The 26,658-nt window shown below is 37.6% G+C and overlaps 1 pseudogene; it reads left to right on the top strand.

The window, feature by feature from the left end:
- The first annotated feature begins 5,516 nt into the window (after positions 1-5,516).
- LOC139128067 (bifunctional purine biosynthesis protein ATIC-like) lies at positions 5,517-26,427 on the top strand (annotated as a pseudogene).
- The last annotated feature ends 231 nt before the right edge of the window (positions 26,428-26,658 follow it).

The following is a 26,658-nucleotide window of genomic DNA, read 5'->3' as shown; positions in this document are numbered from 1 at the left end:
GATAGCATTATGGGTATTTTCGAGCCATTTATTCATGATGGTTTTATATCACTTTCTAGTGATTTCTCTTCCGCTACCCCTGTCAAAATTTTAAGAGATACCGGGCTTCCCAGTCTCTTTTGTTGGCAGATACCCTGCCATTTTCTGAAAAGTCATTTTCAGGTTCTAAAGTTCTTATTAAGGGGTAGATTGCAATGACTTATTCCTGTTCCTCTCCATAATGTCTATTTGTCTTCGGACTTTGTTTCTGGACCTGTGGCTTTAGGTATTAGGCCTTTTTTGCCTTTTGAAGGGATTCACCTTCTTCTTGGAAACGACCTTGCTGGGGACAAGGTCATTACTAATCCACTTGTGACTGATAATCCTAGTTTAGATCAGGATCCAGAGCCAATTGAACAAGAGATACCCGATTTATTTCCTTCATGTGCCATTACTCGAGCCATGTCAAAGAAAACTTCTGAGAATCAAAATACTCTCAAAAATAATGTCACAGATGTTGACTTAAATGACACCTTTCTCAGTCAGGTGTTTGACACGGATCATTCCGTTATCCCTCGTGGATTTGAAACTTCCAGTAAAACTTCTGCTGACCAAAGTCAGACATTTTCTAGATCAAATCTCATTGCAGAACAACACAAAGACCCAGATATTTTGTCTTTGTTTGACAGGGTAGATGATGAAGGTAAAACTTCAGATAGCTCTGTTTCCTATTATACAAAATCTGGTATTCTCATGCGTAAATGGAGACCTCCAGATGTTTTGGTTGATGACGATTGGGCTATAAAACATCAAATTGTGGTTCCAAAGCCCTATCGTGCTGAAATATTGCGCCTGGCCCATGAAACGCCCTGGGCTGGTCATTTGGGAGTAAGGAAAACTTATCACAAAATTCTCAGTCACTTTTATTGGCCTAATCTCAGGCAGGATGTAGCACATTTCTGTAAAACTTGTCACACATGTCAGATGGTAGGAAAGCCGAATCAGACCATTCCAAAGGCCCCTTTACAGCCAATTCCTGCATTTCAAGAACCATTTAGTAGGATACTAATAGACTGTGTTGGGCCCCTACCAAAAACAAGATCAGGAAATGAGTACATGTTGACAATTATGTGTACATCAACTCGGTTCCCAGAAGCCATACCACTGAGAAACATAAAGACAAAGACTATAGTGAGAGCTTTAGTCAAATTTTTCACTTTATTTGGCCTCCCTAAATGTGTCCAGTCCGATCAAGGCTCCAACTTTATGTCTGGAATTTTTCAACAAGTAATGGATCAGCTAGGCATTAAACAGTACAGGTCATCCGCCTATCATCCAGAAAGTCAGGGTGCTCTTGAGCGATTTCATCAAACTTTGAAAAACATGATTAGGACCTACTGTTTTGACACAGAGAAGCAGTGGGATGAAGGAATTCATTTTCTGCTCTTTGCTGTTAGAGAGTCAATTCAAGAGTCTCTTGGTTTTAGCCCATTTGAGCTTGTATTTGGACATACAGTCCGTGGCCCACTTAAGCTCGTTAAAGAGAAATTCCTGTCTGACGACGATGATTGTCTGAATATTTTGCAATATGTGTCAGATTTTCGTACAAAACTCTCTAAAGCATGTGAATTAGCCAGAGAAAATCTTGAGTCATCTCAGCAGTCAATGAAAATCAAATACGATAAAAGCACCTCAAAACGGAAGTTTGAACCAGGTCAAAAAGTTCTTGTTCTACTTCCAATTCCTGGCAAACCACTCCATGCTCGTTACTTTGGGCCATACCTAATTGATAAAAAATTGAGCGATTTAAATTACATCATAATAACACCTGACAGGCGAAAACAAAAACAGCTATGTCACATAAATATGCTTAAGCCATATTTGGATAGGGATAATCCTACTATAACTCAGCCTGTCAGTGCAGTCAGTTCAAACCATTATGAAGATAGTGATACTGAAACTGACTTGAGTGAAAATACTCTAAACTCAAAGCTGGGCTCGGTCAAGCTTCAGAACTCAGAAATCCTGGAGAAGCTGGAGTCTACAAAGTTGGCACACCTCCAGCCAGAACAACAACAACAGGTGAAAGAACTGCTCCACGAATATAAACACCTGTTTCAAGATGTTCCAACGAGGACAAACGTCATCTATCACGACGTTGATGTTGGGGACAGTAAGCCTGTAAAACAACATCCATACAGACTGAATCCAACAAAAGCGAAATATCTCCAGGAAGAAGTCAAATACCTGCTGGACAATGACTTTATTGAACCCAGTAAAAGTAACTGGAGTTCGCCGTGCATACTTGTTCCCAAATCAGATCACAGTTATCGTATGTGCACGGACTTTAGGAAGGTCAACACTTTAACAAAGACAGACACTTCCCAATCCCGAGGATTGATGACTGCATCGACCGAGTGGGAAAAGCCAAGTAGTGTGACGAAATTTGACCTACTGAAGGGATTTTGGCAAGTCCCTCTGACGGATCGTGCTCGTGAAATATCCGCCTTTGTTACACCAGACGGATTGTTCCAGTACAAGGTGATGCCATTCGGAATGAAGAACTCTCCGGCAACGTTCCAACGGATGATCAACGACGTCATATCCGGGCTAGACGGGTGTGCAGCTTACGTTGACGACGTCGTTCTGTATAGTGACACCTGGGAGGAACACATCAAGCTCATGCGGAAGTTCTTTGAGAGACTGAGCAAAGCAATGTTGACTGTCAACCTTGCCAAATCTGAGTTTGGCTGGGCGAGGGTGACTTACCTCGGACACACTGTAGGACAGGGTGAGGTAAAACCTGTTGATGCCAAAATCAGTGCCATTTCAAGTTTTCCCATACCAAACTGCAAACGACAACTGATGCGCTTTCTCGGTATGGCTGGTTACTACAGAAAATTCTGTCCAAATTTCTCCACAATTACTGAGCCTTTGACTAACTTACTTAAAAAGAAAGTAAAGTTTGTTGGTCAGAGCAATGCCAACAGGCATTTGATACACTTAAAGCCATACTGCAAAGTGCCCCAGTGTTGTCTGCACCAGATTTCACTTTGCCATTCAAATTAGCTGTGGATGCTAGTGATACGGCTGCTGGTGCTGTTTTATTGCAAGAGGATAGTCATGGTATAGATCATCCTGTTTGCTATTTTTCACGCAAATTTAACAAATCCCAGAGAAACTACTCTACAATTGAAAAAGAGTGTTTATCTTTGATATTAGCTTTACAGCATTTTGAAGTTTATGTTACTTCTTCAAATCAGCCAATAGTGGTTTATATTGATCACAACCCTCTTGTTTTTCTGCAGAAATTTAAAGGCAAAAATCAGAGATTGCTAAGATGGAGTTTAATGTTACAGGAGTTTAATCTTGACATTAGACATATCAAAGGCAGAGACAATTTAATTGCAGACTGTCTCTCTCGTATTTAGAAATTATTGTTGTTCACTTTCAAGAAATTTTATTGTTGTTCACTTTCAAGAAATTTTACTTTAGAGTAAAACAAAATTTGAGTACTTAAATCCTTTTCAAGATTACATTTGTAAAAGAAAGATTTTTCTTTGAAAAATTTTCTTTTTTTGAAGAGGGGGTGTGTTATGTAGGTCATTTCCCCCACACTCATCATGACCTGAGTTCAATTAGTCTAGAACATTCCCAAGGTCACTGCCCTTGATGACCTCACAACCTTGAATTCAATTAGTCATGTTTGGAATGTTCTGGAAAGTTGATTAGTTGTGTAAGGGAGATAATTTAGAACAGTAATTAGCATGTCAATAAAAGTTCTAGATTGTTCTTACATGCCTTATAAAAGGGACGTGCACAGCTTCCAGTCAGACTTTTGGGATCGTGTCTCTTGTGTGTTACTAAACTCCAGCAGTAGTCATTCTCAAGACTTTTCAAGACCTTCACTGTCAACGCTGGATTTATACTGTGGTCTTTGTGCAGCTTCAAGCCTGCAAGCCAAAGGACTGTTCATTCATCCAACTGACTGTTACAACTCTGAGACTGGAGCTTTGCCGTCCCAGCTGAGATAAGTAGTCTGTACACTTTTAAAGCTTGTACTCTGTCCCTAACTTAGCAATTAGTTTTGTTTTCGTAATAAATTTTGTTTAAACGGAAACTGCTGAGTTCACCCTTTTGTTCGTTTTCTCTGCACGTAACAAAATACAAGAATAATATGCGCATACAGGGACAGGCTTTGATATTGCTGAAGAGAATACTTATATTTTTAACACCAGATAAATCAAATAAATCCAACAAACAGATAAACCGTCCTCGGACTTGGATTGTTGGTGACTGGAAGTATTTGTTTTTGAAAAACTACGGGTGACGTCATCGCTATTTTGTCACCATGTAACTTTAATCTGTTGTAGGTTACGGTTTAGAAATACGGTATTACTAGAATAAAGGAATTGTCCTTTCAGCACTATGAAGTATTGGTTCTGGTAAATCTATGTTTGCGCGGGCCCTTTCTAGTTTGTTGATTGTTGATTGTTGTTGTTGTTTGTTGTTGTTGTTGTTGTTTCTATTTTTGTATATATTAAATCATGTCACGTTACTTTCTTCCAATGATTTAATTGTATCAGCATTAGAGTGAAGTGAAAAAAGATGAAATGTTCCCGGAGAGAATACGTATAATACTGAACAGGTAAGTCAGTAACATAGGAACGCACACTCCTTTTTAGCAGAAGGGGTATTGTTCTAAATTCCTTTTTACAATCCCCCTCCCCCCCCCCCCCCCACCACACACACGAATTTCTTTTTCGTGCATAGATTTACAAAACGATAGCTAGGAGTAGTGGACGGTGCGTCTCTCAACGGAATGCGATCATGGATGAGCTTAGCTATGATATCGCAGCGGTACTTGTGGCGTGTATCGAAGGCGATCGGGTCATTGAGGTCATCGGGACTGTGGCGATGACCTCAATGACCCGAGCGCGTTCGATACACGCCACAAGTACCGCCGCGATATCACAGCCAGGATGAACTATGAGTTTAGAAGGGCGCCCTCAAAATCTAATAGTTTCTACTACTTTTGTTTTACACGGAATCTTGCACGGCTATCGCCATATAATTTACGAAGGTATTTCTTGATTAGAAACTGTACGTCTCCCTTAAACACAACTCTAACAAACATGTTATGATCGAGTCGAAAAGGGAACTGTATGATATTATATGTCAAAGATTATGTTAATGCGATATTGACTTCAATGTTGCCTCAAATGGATTTCAAAGTACATGTAGGAAAATAAAAAATGTTCATTCGTAGACTATGAACACATCTAAGAGATGATGGTTTGCTTGGAAAAAAATGATTGTGAAGCGATTAAATATGGTCATTCCCTCCTCCCTCAAAATAGACAAAGGAGAAAGAAAATGATTCGCTGAGAACAGCCATAACTATATAAGGTATCCGAGTCAAACAGTATGAAAACATACATGTTGTCACCGTCCAAGTCGGTACTCACTACAGTCTCGGTTACCCAGATTGCACTTCGGGGCTGGCACCCGACCGTCCCCTTTGTATATATACATCTTTTCATTGATTTGATCATTTTATTCCATGATGGAAAAACAGAAAGAGAGCTTGGGCAAGCCAAGTCACGTCACGCTCGAAACTCCCGCGGAAATACTTTCCAATGAAAACACGTGTCAAAGGTCATAGCTTAAACAACAATGGCGGCAAATCAGCTAGGTAAGTCACGTCTGTGTCGGTGGCGAAATTTCTCAGGTCAGTCGCTGACATTTGTCGTGTCCTGTCAGACTTTTAGTGCATTTAAGTTCGAGAACGCTAATGTTGGCAATTTAGCTCATTTTTAATGTTCTCAAGCGAGATATTAGGTGTTTCATGGACGCTATGCATTGGCCCGCTAGTGTACGAGGCATGACTCCGTATTTCCCCAGCGTGTTACCCACGTGGTGAGTTCGCTGAATGAAGCTGTCACCGACTATCCATATGCCGAAGATACCGTCGATGATCGCCCGTAAAATTTGCCGATCTTGTGCTTATGTAGAATTAGATTTCCTATCTGAAATGTGAAAAAATCAGTCAAGCTTTTTGTCTTTCTGTTCGCCCTTTGTGAAACAAAAGCCACTTCATTCAATCATGGTCAAATCGATTCACAATCCTTCACACATATCCGGTGTGTTTCCAACATGTATGGACAAAATATTTTCTGTCCATTGATTTTGTCGATCAGGAAAACAAAAACCCTCTTATATAATTCACGTATAGACTCGGTCATTGAGTGAGCGTTGTCACAAACTGTGTCCAAATAATTACCAAAAAAAAATGAACTTTTTCAATTCAAGGACGATCTCAGTTTGGTGCAGTCCAGGACTGCAGGCCTCTTATGTACAAGATATTGAATATTGTCTTTCCAGAGAACTACCCAACTGTCTTTGTAAATTTTATCGGAAGTATATGAATTTTTATTTTAGTAATAAGCCTTACAACAATTTAATTACAATTAATTTTCATTTAAAATTCTAACCTCTTTCCAAAACGGTTTCAGTAATGTTCTCATCAAGACCGAACTAATTTCTTTGTTATTATTTGATTTACAGCTAGTTATGTCAAGTTCTGTATTACATTATATTCATATGACAGAAACAATTTTTTTTTTTTTTTAATAATATTGAGACATACAGAAAAACAAAAATATCAAGCAGATTTTATCATTTGTTGAATTTTAATAAGTTGTCACTTTACAATAACAGTGTTACACCATAATTTCAATACACTGGTATGGCAGTGTTGCAGCCAGGATGCACCCTTGTGAAAATGTCCCCAGTACGGCGGGCACCTGTTGTCCAACATTCTCTGCTACTGCGGTCAACTCTTGCACATTCATGAGTTGACGTGTTTGATTGTCTGCATGCAAGTACTATCCTTTGTTTTGCATGATTATTTTAATGCTTATACTTAGTATTTCGGAGCTATGATTAAAAGCAATCAAAACGATGCACTTGATATCATAACTTGCTTGTTGTCAGACCGAGCTCTGATTGGTGGCAGACCCAAATTCAAACATAGCGATTGATGTGGTCCCAGTAGTTTGAATTTTGTTTTGTGAAACTAATTTGTTACAAAATAACTACACAAAACTTGATTGACAACTGATGTATGTTGTCCCCACATTTTGCAAAATGAAACAGTACAGGGACACAGCGTGTCCAGATTTAAAATTCCTGGGTGTGCAACACAGATATTGAATGGATGATTTGGCAAACAAAATTTACAAGTTTATTGAATATTTGGCAAACTTTATTCATTCAATAAAAATCAACATAACCATTGTGAAATGCATTTCATGGGATATATAGTGAGAAAGTTCATTGTAAATAGAAAAGAAAGTTGTCAGTTCTTTAAGTTTTTTTTTAATGTTGTGTAATGTTTTACTTAACACTTGATTCTAATACAACAGCTGACTCCATGAATACATGTAAAAACCGACCTCATTGGTTATACTGCTGTATGTTACATAACAAGAAGTCCATTCAGAAGAATGAATCAAATTGTTCTTTCACAATCTTGTTTCAACATGTCCTGTTAGAACTTTGCTCAAATTCATTATTACAGCTGAAATAATTTTAGTTGTGTATATTTTAGTGTTACTTCAAGTGTCATTTATGTCAAGACTAAAGAGTGACTCATTTATACATTATTTTTAAAAATATCTTGGATAAACGTAAAGCACACTAGCAGGCAAGAAATGGAGATTGGAGGTGTTTTTAGTATTTTCAGTACAGATTAAAAGACATCCTAAAACACACCAATAACTCCGCAATGGCAAATATTAACTTTAGTCATGATACAAATGAGACTTTCACAAACACTAAAATGAGACATTAGATACAATTTGAAAAAAAAGACTATTGTATTTTTGTCAAATAATCTATGACATATCACAAAGGTTGGGCTAATATAATTTAGACTTATCAGACTTACATTATTTTAATTAAATCTAATATCACTACAAGAAATCTGATTTAGTGAAAAGGATGTATTGCTTGGTACAACGAAATCTGGTGTTTATTCAACAAAAGATTATTTTCTTACATTACAGCATTATTGAGTGTCTCAGACAAACAAGGCTTGGTACCTTTTGCTGAAAAACTTCATAAACTTGGATTAAAACTGATTGCATCTGGTGGTACTGCTAAGGCAATACGGGATGCAGGGATTCCTGTCAGGTTGGTTTTATTCCAATACAATCTCATTTCTCTCAAACTGTGCTACTTTCATTCAAAATCTGAATAAAAATCACAGACTGCACACAATTTTTGTCTGAGAGAAACAAAGCCAATACTGATGCTTGAAATTCAAGATGGCTGCCATTGTGCTAACTATAATAAAATATAAAAAAATTCAACTGACAGAAAAATAAGCTGGTGAAAATATTTTATCCACTCAATGAACTTAAAAAGTAACCTCAAATGCAGTAATGTCAGATGTCAGTAAATTATTGTGTATTTTATGATTCCAGTGATGTATCAGATGTCAGTAAATTATTGTGTATTTTATGATTTCAGTGATGTATCAGACATGACTGGTGCCCCAGAGATGTTAGGAGGTCGTGTCAAAACACTGCATCCAGCTGTTCATGGAGGTAACAATTAACAATGTCAGAAAATTCCATTATATGTCATCAACATGTCTGCTTATTTTTCTATTATCTTCATTTAGATGTGGTAGTTTATTTAAAATATTGGAACTGTGTGTAGAGGAAGATTTTCTAAATTTGGCACAATCTTTTTGCTATAACTTCATTATGACTTTAAATAAAGATACATCTTAAACGGGTAGTTACAGGACCGTGGGCACACAATAGGGGTATTACTGATGATGCATCTATTTGCATACACTGGGCGGGAGGTTTTGAATTCTGGTAGCGTCAAATTGACGATATGATGAATTTGAATAATCATGATGGGCACTTTCACAACATATGCAAGGAGGGGTCAAATGGTCGTACAGGGAACACGTTTTGAAACATATGCGTTCTCCCGCAATAAATGGATTATTTTTCCAGTTTATTTTTGACTCAAGTTTAGTCGCTATATGCAAGATTCAATAACAATGAACGCTTGGAACATGGCAAATTTATGGGATTCTGGGACCAAATACAACAGGTCCGATCAGCAGTGTGGCTTATTTACATTTGCATAGATTTACGGTAATCCGGCTTTTACGAGGGGAATTAGGAAATTGTATCCCCTTCAGGATCTTGATGTATAAATAATAATAATAATATTTTATTGCTTGCTTGTAAATATAGGATTTACATCACATTTGTGGCAATAAAAGTGTGATACAAAAAAAGTTCAAATTTTTCTTCAATAAAGATAAAGTAATACAGTATAATAATAGTAGCTAATAATAAATATAACTAGGTATTTCTTTGTTTATATAAGTAAAAATATAATCTGCAAGTTGTTCATTAAAAGATAACTCTTGGTTTGTTAGAAGAGAATAAGCTGATTTTTAATTTGTATCGTTTGAGAAATTAATTTTACTAAAAAAGATCTTTCTTGGACTTTGTATTTCTGACAGACTAATAAAAACTGTGTTTCATCTGTCTGTTAAACCTTTATTGTACAAATACAATAAAGGTTTAACAACTGCAACAAAACAAACTGACACCAGCAACAAAATAAATGTGAGAATTCACACAACTTGTTGATTATTTGATAGTGAGAGTTGAACTGGGATCTCATTTCTCCATTTTCACTCTGTGATTGTGTCTGTCTGCAGGTATCTTGGCAAGAGACATGGAATCTGACCGTGGAGATATGGATAAACAAGGATTCCAATATGTCAAGTAGGTTTCTGTCATTTTTTACTACAAAAACACCAGGAAACCTGTCAGTGAGGGTATTTCTCTGATTTGGACACCTATCAGTGACTTGTTGGACAAATGTAGAAATATTTTTACTTACAAGTTGAATGCATGGCTTCTGAGAACATCTCTCAACTGAGAACATCAACATTTTTTGCATTTTCAATGGTGCCCTTGTTGAAAGGTTTGACTGTATAGTGAAATCCATGTAGTGTGGAATAAGAAAAGAACCAGTTTTAAGGAGATGTCTTTAATGCAGAAAAAATTCTATTCTACTTGTAAACAAGCTTTTAGAATGTTTTCTCAATATGGACAAAAGCGTCTTGATTACAAAGATGTTTTGAAGCAGGGTGCGCGTTATCAGTTTTTTTTTGCTTTTATGTCCTGAAAGAAGACAAATGAAATATTAAAGCCCTTTTGTCATGCAAAAGTAAGTCAATTTTAACAAACTGTCCTTTGTTGACAGGTTGGTAGCTTGTAATTTGTATCCATTTGTAAAGACCATATCCAAGGAAGGTGTAACTGTCTCTGATGCAGTGGAACAGATGATATCGTATGTCATCATTATCTGTCATATTTCACATTGCTCTAATACTGTGATTTGTGTAGCTAACTTATCATGTTACCAATGATATCAATCAATGCTAATGTTGTGACCTTCCATGCTGATGACCCTACATGACCTCTACATACTGGTATTTTCATTTAACTCAATATCAGCAAGTTAAACACTCTAAACTGCAAATATTTTTACTTTTAAGCAAAATAGTTGTAGTGTTTCAAAATATGATGTTGAATACCATAACAATCGCACTGAGAGTCCATCCATTTTGGTTCAATAATACCGTTATTGAAGATTGGATCATACCAACACGGCACTTTAAAGGGGTGTTGGACTTATTTGATGTGTGGCTATTCACTTGACAGGTGGTGTTACTCTATTGAGAGCTGCAGCTAAGAACCATGCCAGGGTCACTGTTGTATGTGATCCCAGTGATTATGACAAGTAAGTTGACCAGTCATAACGGTAGTTTACCTAGCAAGCTAAGGGGCCCAATTGAGAACACTTTTCTTTGGTCAGAATCACTGTACCGGGGTAGTGTGTGATATCCCAGTGATTATGACAAGTAAGTTGAGCAGTCATAATGATAATAATATCTAAGGAGCTAAGCAGTCCAATTGAGGGTGCTGTTCTATGGCCAGGATTATTGCAGTATATTATCGTAGTGATAATGACAACTAAGTTAAAGGCTCCTCATGATAATATTATCCAAGGAGCTATATGACAGTCGTCTGACCAGTAGCCATGTAAATCCAGCAATAAGACAGTCCTGTACTACCCTGGATGTGTATTCTGTGATGAAATCAGCAGATATAGTCTTGTCATTTGATCTGTTTCAGGATTGCTGATGAAATGTCCAAATCAGAAAACAATGATACAACTCTGGATATGCGTAAAACATTGGCTGTCAAGGTCAGTATTGCAATCAAAATTAGAACACTACATTTCACAGATGGCATGTACTTTAAGATTTCAGAAAAGTAGCAGAATATATGTAGTGTCCACTGGCACAGACAGGTACAGAGTTTTACCTGAATTCCTGTTGAATTTTGACATATCTTAATTTGCTTTAGGTTTCACAGCTTTTCACTGTTCATGATTGACATATTCAGTGCATTTTATTAACCCTTTGCACCCTGACCCCCTGGTACTCGTCTACTTGCTGTCTTGATCCTGTCCCCACCGGGATCTTGAAGGATAAAGTTGTTATTCCAGTTCTGTTACCTTTCATCACCGAAATTTGTAATAATTCACTAAATACGGGGTTGGTACCCACTTGTTTTAAACAAGCTGTTGTTAAACCCTTGCTGAAAAAATCCACATTAGATTGTAACATCTTAAAAAACTTCCGTCCTGTGTCAAACTTGCCATTTCTATCGAAAGTTTTGGAACATATTGTTTCCATTAGACTAAAGACACATATTTCTTGTAATTCTTTAGATGAACCTTTACAATCTGCTTATAAACCTGGTCATAGCACTGAGACTGCTCTCTTAAAAGTAACCAATGACATTTTACTTGCTCTCGACTCAAAGCATGATGTATCTGTCATTTTTCTAGACCTTTCAGCTGCTTTTGACACTGTCAATCACACTGTTTTGTTAAATCGCTTACAGTATCGCCTTGGTATCACTGGTACTGCTTTAAGTTGGTTTAAGTCATATCTTTCAAATCGTAGACAATGTGTAATTGTAGACTCTGCTAAGTCACCTTATTACTCCGTTGATACTGGTGTACCTCAAGGTTCTGTCCTTGGACCTATACTTTTCAATATTTACACATCTCCTCTCGGTGATGTGATTTCTAAACACGGCTGTATTATGCAGATGACTCAAGCATGTACATGGTTTTTCAGAGAGCACACTATGATGTTACAATCACAAATCTTGAAGCATGTATCTCTGATGTCAGAAACTGGATGTTTTCTAACTTCCTGTGTCTAAATGATGACAAAACTGAATTTGTAATTTTTTCTTCATGTAATGATCCCACTGATAGTGGAGCAAGGAAAATTCGTATTGGTGATGCATTGATTCCAGCTAAGTGTAATGCAAAGTCCCTGGGTGTTCTTCTTGATTCATGTCTTTCTATGAAAACCCACGTCGGCTCGATCTGTCAGTCCACTATGTTTCACATTCGTCGCATTGCCCTCATCCGTAAATATTTGTCTAGGACTACTACTGAACAGTTAGTTCATGCTCTAATAACCTCCCGTATCGACAGGTGTAATTCTTTGCTGTACGGTATACCTCAATATTCAATTAGTCGTATCCAACACATACAAAACATTGCTGCCAGGATTGTTACCCTTTCGAATCGTCATGCTTACACTACTTCACTTTTACAGGAATTGCACTGGTTGATAGTTCATCAAAGGATTACTTTTAAAATCTTGATAATCACTTTCAGATGTATTCATGGTTCTGCCCAAAAATATCTCACAGAAATGTTAAGCTGTTAAACCCCAAGGCGAAATCTACGTTCGGCAGAGCATTTCAAGTTGTGTTTGGTCAGAGTGAGAACAAAGAAATATGGTGACAGAGCTTTCACTGCTGCTGCTCCCAAATTGTGGAACGCTCTTCCACTGAACATTCGTTTATGTTCAAACTTTAGTAGTTTTAAGCGTTTGCTAAAAACCTACCTTTTTAGACTTACATTTTTAAATTAGATTTTTTAGGTTGTCTTTGATTTTAATTCTTTTTTAATATCTGAAATTTCAATCTTGTAGTCATTCTTAAAATTGCTTTTGTTAATTTACTTTTTTAAGGTGTATTTTAAGCGTCTCTGATCACTGTTTTATGTGGATTTAGATGCTATATAAATAAACCATTATTATTACTCCATGACGTCATCGGACATTTCTGTCCAAGCCGGGTTCAAAGGGTTAAAGGCCTGTTTTTCAATCCCTGAGATGGATTTCAGGGTTTAGATAGATCACAAAGTTCCTGGTCTTCTTATAGCCTTTCATCGTTATGTTTTGTGTTGCAGGCATTCAACCACACAGCTGAGTATGATGCTGCTATCTCTAATTACTTCAGAAAAGAGTACAGCCAGGGTGTATCACAACTACCACTGAGATACGGTATGAACCCACACCAAGCCCCTGCACAGCTGTATACAACACTGCCTGAACTGCCAGTCAAAGGTGAGATGTGAAGTCTAGTACTGATGAGATCTCAACTTTCATCAAGAATCTTTCTGTAAAATATTTTGTGAAGGTACATTTCCTTGAATCTGGTGATGACAAAATTTAAAATGAGATTAAGACTCTTTCTGACAATATGTTTAAAAGCCAGGCTGTATGTGCGCGTTCACTGTTGAACGGTTTCAAGGGACTCATTGGACGAGTGCTAGAACATGTCTCGCGCGCGCTCTGTACGTACGTGTATAGTGCACACACACTATCCAGAACTTGCAGAAGCGCGTCCGAGAAAGCGTTCCACACTTGTACTATAAAGCCGAATAAAAATTGTTGACATTGTACGAAAACAGACAATTTGATGCCCCAGTCACAAATGTAAGATGTATAATAATAAGGTTATTACAAAAATACTGCAAAGGATGCACGAGGACATTGTCGCCACGCATCGCCCTCAACTTTGTGTCGGGCGATACGCTGCCCCAATGTCCTTGTGCATCCTTTGCGGTATTTTTGTAATAACCTCATATTATGTTATGTTTATAAACCAGCCAGTTATCTGTTCATTTCAGTTATGATTATTATGATGTTCAACAATGTGTAAACAAATCCCAAGGTTTAGATTAACTTTCGTGGAGTGAGTAAGTACGATGAATGCTTGCATTGTTGCTGTGTCAGTTGAGTACCAACTATCGAATTGATGGACCACGGTTTTCTGACCATTGTTGTTACTTTCTCTTGAATGACAGTTTTAAATGGAGCACCTGGATTTATCAATCTGTGTGATGCATTCAATTCATGGCAGCTGGTGAAAGAGTTGAAGGCTGCCCTCAATCTGCCGGCTGCTGCATCATTCAAACATGTCAGTCCTGCCGGTAAGCTATTCAGTACAGCTTAAAGTTTACTTGCCACGGAAACAGTCATATCACATCAGAAGCAGTTGTATCTCATAGTTTTCCATAAGAACATTACGAGCTAACCATTCAGTCAATCAATTAATATTTGTTATTATATTTACCAAAGTTCTCTAAAGTGAGGTTTGAATAAAATAGATTTGTAATGCTCAAAGTAAACTTTGATTTTATTGACATAAGTAGAAAATGTGGGTTATCAAATTGATAGTTCTGTGGATAGGAAGTTGGAAAATTTAAGTGTTACAGATTGTGTGAGAGGGAATATGGGTGAAAGGGCCATTGAATCATTTACTACAATCTGTAGTATCTGATATTCTTGATGTATTGCTGTAATTTAATTTGACAGGAGCTGGAGTTGGTACAGAGTTGTCTGCAGAGCAGGCTAAGTTGTGTATGGTTGATGATATGATGTCATCATTGACACCGCTTGCTACGGCCTATGCTAGAGCCAGAGGTAACAATAGTGGTTTTGAAGTCTGCCCTCACAGCATTGTCCAGCCAATTACTTTGTTTGTGGCACACTGGAAAAATTTCATGTCAGTCTGTCTATCATGAAACGTTACAAAACCATTCAGTTACTAATTTTCTCCCAGAAAATTGTACACTAAGAGATTTCCATTAATTTGTAAATTGGATCAAAGATTTTAAATATCTTTGAACATCAAGAGATGCATGTCGAATTTCTATAAAATACCGATTAAACTCATACAGAAAGGTAATGGAAAGAATGTGTGTGTGTGTGTGTGTGTGAGAGAGAGAGAGAGAGAGAGATTGTGTGGGGACAGCAAGAGTGTTGTCTTGTTAAAGAGATACAGTGGTCAGAACTACACTCAAAGGTCATATGGGACCCATGCCACCAATGTAAACACTGTATCTAAGGTACGATGGTGATTGATGAAAGTTAAAACATGTCTGTCAGTGTCATAATCTACATTGTATAATTTAAATGTTGTAGCTATGGTGATGAGATGCATCTAGATATCGTGCACAAAATACATTGTTTGTAAACAAGAAACTCGCACATGCCCAGTTCTGATGACTATTTCCCTTTGAATAACACAAGACATAAAAATTGTAATTTGATCATTTTAATCATATCTGTAACATTGGATGTTTTGTGTTGATTTAACATTGACAGTGCAGACCGTATGTCATCATTTGGTGATTTCATTGCATTGTCTGATATCTGTGATATACCCACTGCCAAGATCATCTCAAGGGAGGTAAGAGGGTCAAAGGTCAATTTTTCTTATGCTAATGGTTGGCGTGCCGCCCTTCTCCCTTCAATTATAACCATATCATTTGCTTCTTATTCTAAAAACAGAATACAATATCACAGCATTCTACAGAAGAAATTTGCATGTTTATTTGTCAGTCTGTATGAGACTTGTAAGTTGTAAAACTCTTTGTTAAAGATACTCTGTTGTCAGTAATCTTCTGTGTTTTTACCCTGTGAAGGTGTCAGACGGAATCATTGCTCCAGGATATGAAGATGAAGCCTTACAGATCTTATCCAAGAAGAAAGGAGGAAAATATTGTGTTCTTAAGGTGTGTTTGGATTTGATTGAAAATAGTGTGTGTACTGATTTGGTTTGAGATTAGTGTGTGTGTGGGTGTAGGGCCATATTTACTAGTGTTGGGCTATATCCACTCGTATAAAACTATATCCATTGGTTTATGGCTATATCTACTGGTGTATGGCTATATCCACTTTTGTAGGGCTATATCTCATGGTTTATTTCTATATCCACTGCTGTAGGGCTACATGTATATCTAATGGCTTATGGCTATATCTACATGTTTATGGCTATACCCACTGGTGTATTGCTATATCCACTGGTGTAGGGCTATATCTACAGGTTTATGGCTATTCCCACTGATGTTTGACTATATCTACTGGCATAGGTTTTTATCTACTGGTGTAGGGCTATATATACAGGTGTAAGACTACCGGTATATCTACTAGTTGATGGCTATATCTACTGGCGTAGGGCTATATCCACTGGTGTAGGATTATATCTTCTGGTTTATGGCTATATCAACTGGTGTAAGGTTATATCTACAGTGGTAGGTCTATATCTACTAGTGTAGGGCTGTATCTACTCGTGTAGGGCTGTATCTACTGGTGTAGGGCTAGATCTATTGGTGGAAGGCAATATCTACTTTTGTTGGGCTATATCTATTAGAGTAGGGCTATATCAACTTGTATTGGACCATATGAATATAGGGGTATATCTACTGTTGTAGGGCTATATCTGCTGTTTAAGGGTTATGTATTCACTGGTAAAGGGCTACATCGACTGGTTGAGGGCTACCAGTATATCTACTGGAGTTGTGCTATATCCACTGTTGACGGCTATATCTACTTGTGTAGGACTATATCTACTTGTATGGCGCTATATCTAGTGGTGTAGGGCTAGATCAATTGGAAGAGGGCTATATCTCCTGATGAAGAACTATATCTATGTATGGTATATATGGCTACATCTACTGGTACTGGGTTATATCTACATGTATAGGACCATAATTTTTGATGTAGGGCTAGATCCACATGTGTAGGGCTATATCTACTTATGTAGGACTATATCGATATGTATAGGGCCATATCTATAGATGTAGGGCTGGTGTAGGGCTATATCTATTGATGTTGGGCTAAATCTACTGGTGAAGGGCTATATCTTCTGGTGTAGGTCTATATCTACTGGTGGAGGGCGATATCTATGTATATAGGACTATATCTACATGTATAGGGCCATATCTATTGATGTAGAGCTATATCTACTCATTTAGGGCCATATCTACTGATGTAGGACTATATCTATATGTATAGGGCCATATTTATAGATATAGGGCTATCTCTACTATTATAGGGCTATAGCTACTGGTGTAGAACTATATCTACATATATAGGACCATATCTACTGGTGTAGGGCTATATCTTCTGGTGTAGGACTACATCTACTTATAGGGCTATATCTACTCTTACAGGGCTATATCAATTGTTGTAAGGTTATATCTACTGGTATAGAGTCCTATCTATTGATGAAGGGATATGTCCTCTGCTATTGGACTATATCCACTGGTATAGGGCCATATCTATAGATGTAGAGCTATATCCAGTGATGTACGGCTATATCCACTGGTATAGGGCTATATTGCTTGTAAAGGGCTATCTCAAACATTGTCTTAGAGAACATGGTTGTACAGATTTATTTCAATATCCCACTTTGAATGCTATGACTTGGTATAATCATGAACCCTGTCAGTACAATGTGTTTAACTATGTGTGTATGCCAAGTACAGTATGTGTGTATGCCAAGTACAGTATGTTGCATGCCAAGTACAGTATGTGTGAATGCCAAGTACAGTATGTGTGTATGCAAAGTACAGTATGTGTGTATGCCAAGTACAGTATGTGTGTATGCCAAGTACAGTATGTGTGTATGCCAAGTACAGTATGTGTGAGTGCCAAGTACAGTATGTGTGTATGCCAAGTACAGTATGTGTGAGTGCCAAGTACAGTATGTGTATGTGCCAAGTACAGTATGTGTGTATGCCAAGTACAGTATGTGTGTATGCCAAGTACAGTATGTGTGTATGCCAAGTACAGTATGTGTGTGTGCCAAGTACAGTATGTGTGTATGCCAAGTACAGTATGTGTGAGTGCCAAGTACAGTATGTGTGTATGCCAAGTACAGTATGTGTGTATGCCAAGTACAGTATGTGTGTATGCCAAGTACAGTATGTGTGTATGCCAAGTACAGTATGTGTATATGCCAAGTACAGTATGTGTGTATGCAAAGTACAGTATGTGTGTATGCCAAGTACAGTATGTGTGTATGCCAAGTACAGTATGTGTGTGTGCCAAGTACAGTATGTGTGTGTGCCAAGTACAGTATGTGTGTATGCAAAGTACAGTATGTGTGAGTGCCAAGTACAGTATGTGTATGTGCCAAGTACAGTATGTGTGTATGCCAAGTACAGTATGTTTGTATGCCAATACAGTATGTATATGTGCCAAGTACAGTATGTGTGTATGCCAAGTACAGTATGTGTGAATGCCAAGTACAGTATGTGTGTATGCAAAGTACAGTATGTGTGTATGCCAAGTACAGTATGTGTGTATGCCAAGTACAGTATGTGTGTATGCCAAGTACAGTATGTGTGAGTGCCAAGTACAGTATGTGTGTATGCAAAGTACAGTATGTGTGTAGTGCCAAGTACAGTATGTGTGTATGCCAAGTGCAGTATGTGTGAGTGCCAAGTAAAGTATGTGTGTGTGTGCCAAGTACAGTATGTGGTGTATGCCAAGTACAGTATGTGTATGTGCCAAGTACAGTATGTGTGTATGCCAAGTACAGTATGTGTGAGTGCCAAGTACAGTATGTGTGTATGCCAAGTACAGTATGTGTGAGTGCCAAGTACAGTATGTGTGTGTGCCAAGTACAGTATGTGTGTATGCCAAGTACAGTATGTGTATGTGCCAAGTACAGTATGTGTGTATGCCATCCAGTTTATTTTCCCTTCATTGCTATTTCACTTTTATCATCACTCACCTTTCTTCCGAACCTCATCAGTATATTTTCTCCTCCTCCTTGCAGATGGATCCAGATTATGAGCCTGTTACCATGGAAACAAGAACTCTGTTTGGTCTTCAGATGGAACAGAGACGCAATGATGCAGTCATCAACAAAGAAATGTTTCAAACATTGCAACAGACAAGAAAGATGTGAGTAAAAATTTGCAAATTTATTGGTCATAATATCATAAATATGACAGGCACAATGTTCAACAAAAATGATAAACTGTGAAAATTATAGTCTCAAAATGGTATTTTCAATCTCAAACGTCCTTGTCAATTGCTAATAAAGTCCTTAGATAGGTATTGATCAGGGAAGACTGGGTGATTACTCAAGACCAATCACCTCCGAGTTGCTGGTCACAGGATTCTTTATTACATGCCTCTATGTATTTGCTAATGAGTGCATTGATTTGAATAGGAACATCTGAGAAGTTATTGGGCCCTGTGAATGATATTGGGACCAGTTTCCTGCATCTATCCCAATGTCATATAGTATTAACTGTGAAGAAGCATGTAATAAAAATATTATTGTCTGAATACATGGGTTTATGGTCCTCGCAGCAGGAAACAATTTGACCTTTTGGAGTTTGGCAAATTTTTAACTGCTCTCGTGGCACATAAACCCATGTATTCAGGCAATGATATGTAATGGTCACTAAAGACCGACTTGTCTGACACTTATCTGTGTTTCATCTCCAGTTACCAGAGTCTGCCATCAGGGATCTGATTGTAGCCACCATAGCATTGAAATACACACAGTCCAACTCTGTCTGCTATGCCAGAGATGGTCAGGTGATTGGAATAGGAGCTGGACAACAATCCAGGATACATTGCACCAGACTGGCTGGTGATAAGGCAAATAATTGGTAAGTGTACAAAGAATTACTCAAAGCCAAGCAAACACCCACACCACAAGCTGGGGGATCTGAGGCAGGTGCCCCATTTATTTACACCTACATGGTAAAGGATGCCACAACACTTCTATCAAGTGATCTCATTACTGATACGGCATTATCTTCTTAAAGCCGGAGCCTCCCTTTAAAAGGGCGAGAAGCTATGGCGGCGTTCATTGTGTAAGTGGACACCAAATAAGCAACACATGTGCACATGCTCCAGAAAATGCCACTTTTTAGGGTTTTTTCCAGCTGCAAAAACGCAGACAGACTGCCGAACGGTTAGTGCGAAGCTGCTGCTGATTGAACTCTGTGGTTATATTCAAATTCTAATGCAACTGGAAGATTATTTTTTAGGAAATTCGAGCGTTGGTGGGTGGGCAATCAGTGACCGTTGCCGATTTGAACCAATCGTCAATCAAACGCTTGTATAAACTCTGTTTGCAGAATTAGCAAAAAGCGCCAAACGGTTGAGATCAGTTTGTGTAATTAATGTTATAGAAATCAAACATCGTACTGGCCAAGTGTTTGACTGGGAGGAGAACTCCACTAATGCCAGAACCTGGGATTGAAAATTACAGCTTTAAGCATCATCAGTTTTCATTGCATTGTAGGTGGTTACGTCAGCATCCCAAGGTTCTAGAAGTTAAATTTAAACAAGGTGTGAAACGAGCTGAGAGATTTAACGCTATTGATATCTATGTCAATGGAACTGTGGGACAGGTGAGTGTATTGAATCGACCTTTGACCTGTATCAGATATTTGTGAGTGTAGTTACTGTCAGTTACCAGTTTAGTTTCCAACAGTCACCATTCAATCTGTCTGACTGTGGTGTTGTTGCAATTAATAAAATGTAACTCATTTTCCATATACTATGAAGGTATGCCTAACAATAAAATCTGCTAAAAATTTGATGTTAATAACTGATTGATGTAATTTCTGATGGTTTTGATTACAGGATATGGACAAAGCATCATGGGAAGCCATGTTTGAAACACCACCTGAACAGCTATCCAAGGTAAAAATCTGCTCTTATTCATTTCTTGTAGCATTGCTGTTCTTTCAATGGTTATTGCATCATTGTAGAAAGTGGCTTGATTTTGTATGTAATCAGGTTGAATTTATGAATTTAAAAGATTAACACCATTCACAGAAATATCATCATTCAGATCAGTAGGGTTTATTTCATGTGATTGTGTAGCTGTACCATCAATGTGCAAAACAAGATTTGTCTGAAATAGTAGCTATTTTATAATGTCATTTAAGAAATGACCAGTATGGGAATATTGCAAATGATACTTTTTGTCATCAGTGTTTTAAGGAAAAGAATGAAATCACACATCAAGGCTCAGAACAATTCTTATCTGCAACTCTAATCCAGTGATGCTACAACAATAAAATTTGAATTTCTGTCAAAATTGACAACAGCATTGTGTATATTTTTGTCTGAATTACAAGTTTTCAACAATTACAGTACATCAGAACTGTATGCATAGAGTCATTCCCAGTCCCACAATACACAGGGACATTCTCCATAAGACACTAACATCAGGGCACTAATTCGCTTTTTGGATATTTATAGGCTGAACGTGAAGAATGGGCCGCTAAGTTGAAAGGTGTAGCGCTGAGTTCCGATGCATTCTTTCCATTCAGAGATAACATTGACAGGGCATATCAGGTAAGAATAATAGAACTATGTACTTACCGTATTCCTCCGATTCTAAGACCCCCTTTTCAGAACCAAAGATGACGAAAAAGATATAGGGGGTCTAATAAACTGATGTCACCGCGAAACCGAACGTCGAAGTTAATTTATGCTAATTTATGCAATGTTATGCAAATTTTTATGCCAATGATTTTTTGATTCGCGCTACAGACAACTCATACTTTGTGATATCGACTCATGGCCATGCTGTGTAGATACTGGCAGTCGAATCTGTACAAGTATAAATTAATGGAGATCCACAAGTCTTGAAATATAACGTATTTGCCATACCTTCTTTTACTAAACAATACGATAGCAATAAATCTTTGTATTTCGTGAATAGTAATCACCACGAAACTTTGTACAACAAGTACGTTCCTCAGCAGCAGCTAGCTCCCCATAGCATGGCCACAAAGGTCAGACAATGAGTGAAGGGAAAGTCCCTGAAGTTCCGCTGGCTGTGATTGGTCAATTTACGCAATAGGTCAAAGGTGTCAGTGCATGAGGTCAAGGTAAAATTCTGTTCAGTGGGATGGTGTCCGTCCGATGTTTTCTATGTACGATTTTCATTTACTGTAATAACACGTTGTGAGTTTTATTATTTTGCTCCTAGTTTCAAAAAGTCTAACCGTATCTCGAAACGAAATGTGATCTTACGAACAGGCAGGCTCGAACAGGTAAAGTGTTGAAGCATTGGCTGGCCGAGACGAAAGATTGCTGCGCCAATCTGCTTATTTGATGTGTTGAATTTTTTGCAATAAACCCTGAAGTTTCTTTTATTACTTGTATCGATGACCGAAATGGACGTGGATGTGGAATTCAGTCATCTATGATAAACTGTTCGGAATATGGTACGATCATGCACGTTTTTGTTCGAACTGTAATTGTATAGGGCCGTTTAAACTTATGAAGTTGGGTATTTTTCCCTCGCAAGACTTCGAAAGCGTGCATAATCTTGAAAATCTGTTACACTATCGTTCTACTCATTGCTGGGACTAGTTCAGGAAAGGACACACACAAATGCCGTTCAAACAATAAATACCTTCATTACATGAGAAAAACTACAAAATTGATGAAACATAAACGGAAGAAATTCAAAGAATTTTCAGTTCGTGCGCGGAAGAAACTTTGGATATCGCGTTTCGTTTGTCAACACAATAATTGCCCTCTTCATCTACCGGTAAGTCAAACCAGTCGAAGTCGATATCGTCGTCATTAAGTCTTTTTGAAAGATTTTACGATACCAATGATATTTCTATTTTCACTGGTTGCTTATACGGTAAAGTTGAACGTAAGAGAAAACTTGCCGCGCTTCACAATGATCACAAAGAAAACTTACGTGATAGAATCTGTTGAAAAAATCTTTTTATACTTTAATGGTAAATTTGAACGTAAGAGAAAACGTGCAGCTATTCACAATGATCACAAAAGATACCTTACCTGATAGAAAACTGTTGAAAAAATCTTTATAAGCACACCATTTAAAGAGCAACTTTTTCATGTGCCGTAGTCTTTTGCCTCAGTAGTATGAAAACAAAAGTGTAAAAGTTGAGCGAAGCAAGTTCAAAGCTCGTGTCATTCACACGTCCCAAATTTTCTATTGATAACGGCAACAAAAGGATTTCGCGACATCGTCACAAGATCCTATAAAAATGCATCGATTTATCGTAGACTTTATTTTCCGAAAAGTCATAAGACCGTGCACGGTCGTCATGGGCAAGAAAACAGTAATTATTAAAAACATTCTCGCTGTCGGCATGCCTAACTACCGTCGCAATCAGCTAGAACTTGGTTTGCCGTATGAACTTCGCTGAGATGCAGACAACATACACGATCGATATGCTGTAGCTGTTGTTCAAGATGGTTGCAAAGTTGAAAGTTTGAAGCGAGATGCAGCACTCATACCGGGCACGGTTACTTTCGAATATCATCGATCGTGACGTGTCAGTCAACAAAAATACTACTTGAAGGCAAAGAAGAAAGCATTCATCCATTAATTCTCCAAGAGTTGGCATGGCAGAGAAATGTCACGTCGGTGTTTGGCAAATAATGCGGCTGTACCTCTGCTAAAGCAATCAGTCCGAGGTACTGTTTTCACCGTACATATTCACTAAAACAGACCAAATCATGCCGCTGACCAAAAAAATGAAACGGCCCTTTTAAGGGCCACAACAGTCTCCAAAAAGAGAACTACTGATACCCAAACTTTTTTGTGTTTGTATGAGTGTAAATTGTGTTTGTTTGATCGTGATGAAATGAGCGAATCTACTTGATCGACAAGTCCGATAACCCAACGATCCTAAATGTTCATTTCATGGTAGCCAAATTGCATCGAAATGTTCGATTCGTACATAATCAGATGTTGAAAATCTGCTTATTTTGATGGTAGCAAAATGACAGTAACGAAAAGACGACATTATACTAAATCGAGACGCTAAAAAATCCAACTCTTTTATATTGTTCATTTAGGTAGTGAAATCCAAGTGTAGTTTTATCGCCGGGAAATGATAGAACTCTTCCCATTGACATGTTCCAAACCCAACAATAGTGTGCGTGTGTGTGAGGTTTGATACTTCACTTTGACACTTGTTTGTGACTTTGATAAGCAGCGTAGGTGTTGTGGATATTCTGGTCTCATAACATGACAATGGCTCTATTGTTGCAGTCAAAATTCGGGTGTACCCCCTGGGGGTCTTATAAACGAACTAACAGCTAATTACAAATTGATAAAATAACCCTGGGGGTCTTATAAACGGACGGGGTCTTAGAATCGGAGGAATACGGTAATGTGTATTGTGATGATAAACTACCCGGTATGTACTCTGTACTCAATGTATATTGTGATGATAAACTATGTACTCTGTACTCAATGTTTATTGTGATGATAAACTATGTACTCCTCCGTACTCAATGTATATTGTGATGATAAACTATGTACTCTTTACTCAATGTATATTGTGATGATAAACTATATACTCTTTACTCAATGTATATTGTGATGATAAACTATGTACTCTGTACTCAATGTATATTGTGATGATAAAACTATGTACTCTGTATTCAATGTATATTGTGATGATAAACTATATACTCTTTACTCAATGTATATTGTGATGATAAACTATGTACTCTCTACTCAATGTATATTGTGATGATAAACTATGTACTCTGTACTCAATGTATATTGTGATGATAAACTATGTACTCTGTACTCAATGTATATTGTGATGATAAACTATGTACTCTGTACTCAATGTATATTGTGATGATAAACTATGTACTCTCTACTCAATGTATATTGTGATGATAAACTATGTACTCTGTACTCAATGTTTATTGTGATGATAAACTATGTACTCCTCCGTACTCAATGTATATTGTGATGATAAACTATGTACTCTGTACTCAATGTATATTGTGATGATAAACTATGTACTCTGTACTCAATGTATATTGTGATGATAAACTATGTACTCTGTACTCAATGTATATTGTGATGATAAACTATGTACTCCTCGTACTCAATGTATATATCGTGATGACAAACTATGTACTCTATACTCAATGTATATTGTGATGATAAACTATGTACTCTCTACTCAATGTATATTGTGATGATAAACTATGTACTCTGTACTCAATGTATATATCGTGATGATAAACTATGTACTCTGTACTCAATGTATATTGTGATGATAAACTATGTACTCTGTACTCAATGTACATTGTGATGATAAACTATGTACTCTGTACTCAATGTATATTGTGATGATAAACTATGTACTCTCTACTCAATGTATATTGTGATGATAAACTATGTACTCTGTACTCAATGTATATTGTGATGATAAACTATGTACTCTCTACTCAATGTATATTATGATGATAAACTATGTACTCTCTACTCAATGTATATTATGATGGTAAACTATGTACTCCTCCGTACTCAATGTATATTGTGATGATAAACTATGTACTCCTCCGTACTATGTATATTGTGATGATAAACTGTATTGTTTTTGTATCAATCTTTAAATTGAGATAATTGATGATAAAGCATTACATGAGAGTGAGGACAGGAAAATGTTTAAGACTGGTTTTTCAGTCTACTAAGAAAATTATTCACAGCATTTCATCATCTTCACGTTTGAACGATGACTCCAATATCTTTTACCATGTCTTGTTTCACAGAGTGGTGTTGAGTTCATCGCATCGCCCTCTGGAGCCGCCCAGGACCAAATCATCAAAGAAGCATGTGATGAGCATGGCATTACATTGGTGTTCACCAAGACACGTCTTTTCCATCATTAAAAATCTCTTTCAGTGAAGATGTGCAGGTTTCAAACATCATGGCATTGTGACACTCATAACCTGTGATCTTTCAAATGGCACAAGCCTTGCCACCCCTTGCTTTACAGTGGAACAGTCTCAGTGGTCTATATTGCAGCACTAGGCTGGATCAATTCATTGCTATATGTAGGGGGTTCTAGATGAGATGAAAAGATGCATTATTTACAGATGGGCTGAATTGGTTAAAATCTTCACAATTCTCAATGCAAGTTAGATGTAGTGATACAATTATTAGAAAGGGGAAACTGAAAACTGGCAGACACAACCATTGTATTAGTACACACTCCAAACACAGTGGTGGTGTTCTGAGAAAGGCTTACATCACTCAAAGAACAATCAAAACATTTCTGCTGATGTGCAGCTGGCTTCTGATTGGTCCGATGGTCACTATTCACAGCAACTTAGGGAGTCTATTGTGTATAATTCAATAATAACGGCAAGATTGAGCCAACCAATAGGTAACAGTTCCTAGGCGCTGCACATTAGCCCAAAAGTTTTGCTTTTAGATATATACTAGTATGCCATGTTCGGAAGACATTATGAACTCAGAATGCCAACATGAGTGCATCTCATTGTGACATGAGTAGAAATATTGAGGCCAGTGTGTTATGCAGAGTGAGTTGTGAGTCGTGAGTGAAAGCCTCAAGTCAGGTGCCATCACTGTTTGGAGTGTGGTCTATCAGGATAACGGA

Source organism: Ptychodera flava, unplaced genomic scaffold (genome assembly GCF_041260155.1).
Source record: "Ptychodera flava strain L36383 unplaced genomic scaffold, AS_Pfla_20210202 Scaffold_42__1_contigs__length_1331906_pilon, whole genome shotgun sequence".
Classification (NCBI taxonomy): Eukaryota; Metazoa; Hemichordata; class Enteropneusta; family Ptychoderidae; genus Ptychodera; species Ptychodera flava.
This window is presented reverse-complemented; position numbering and strand designations above follow the sequence as displayed.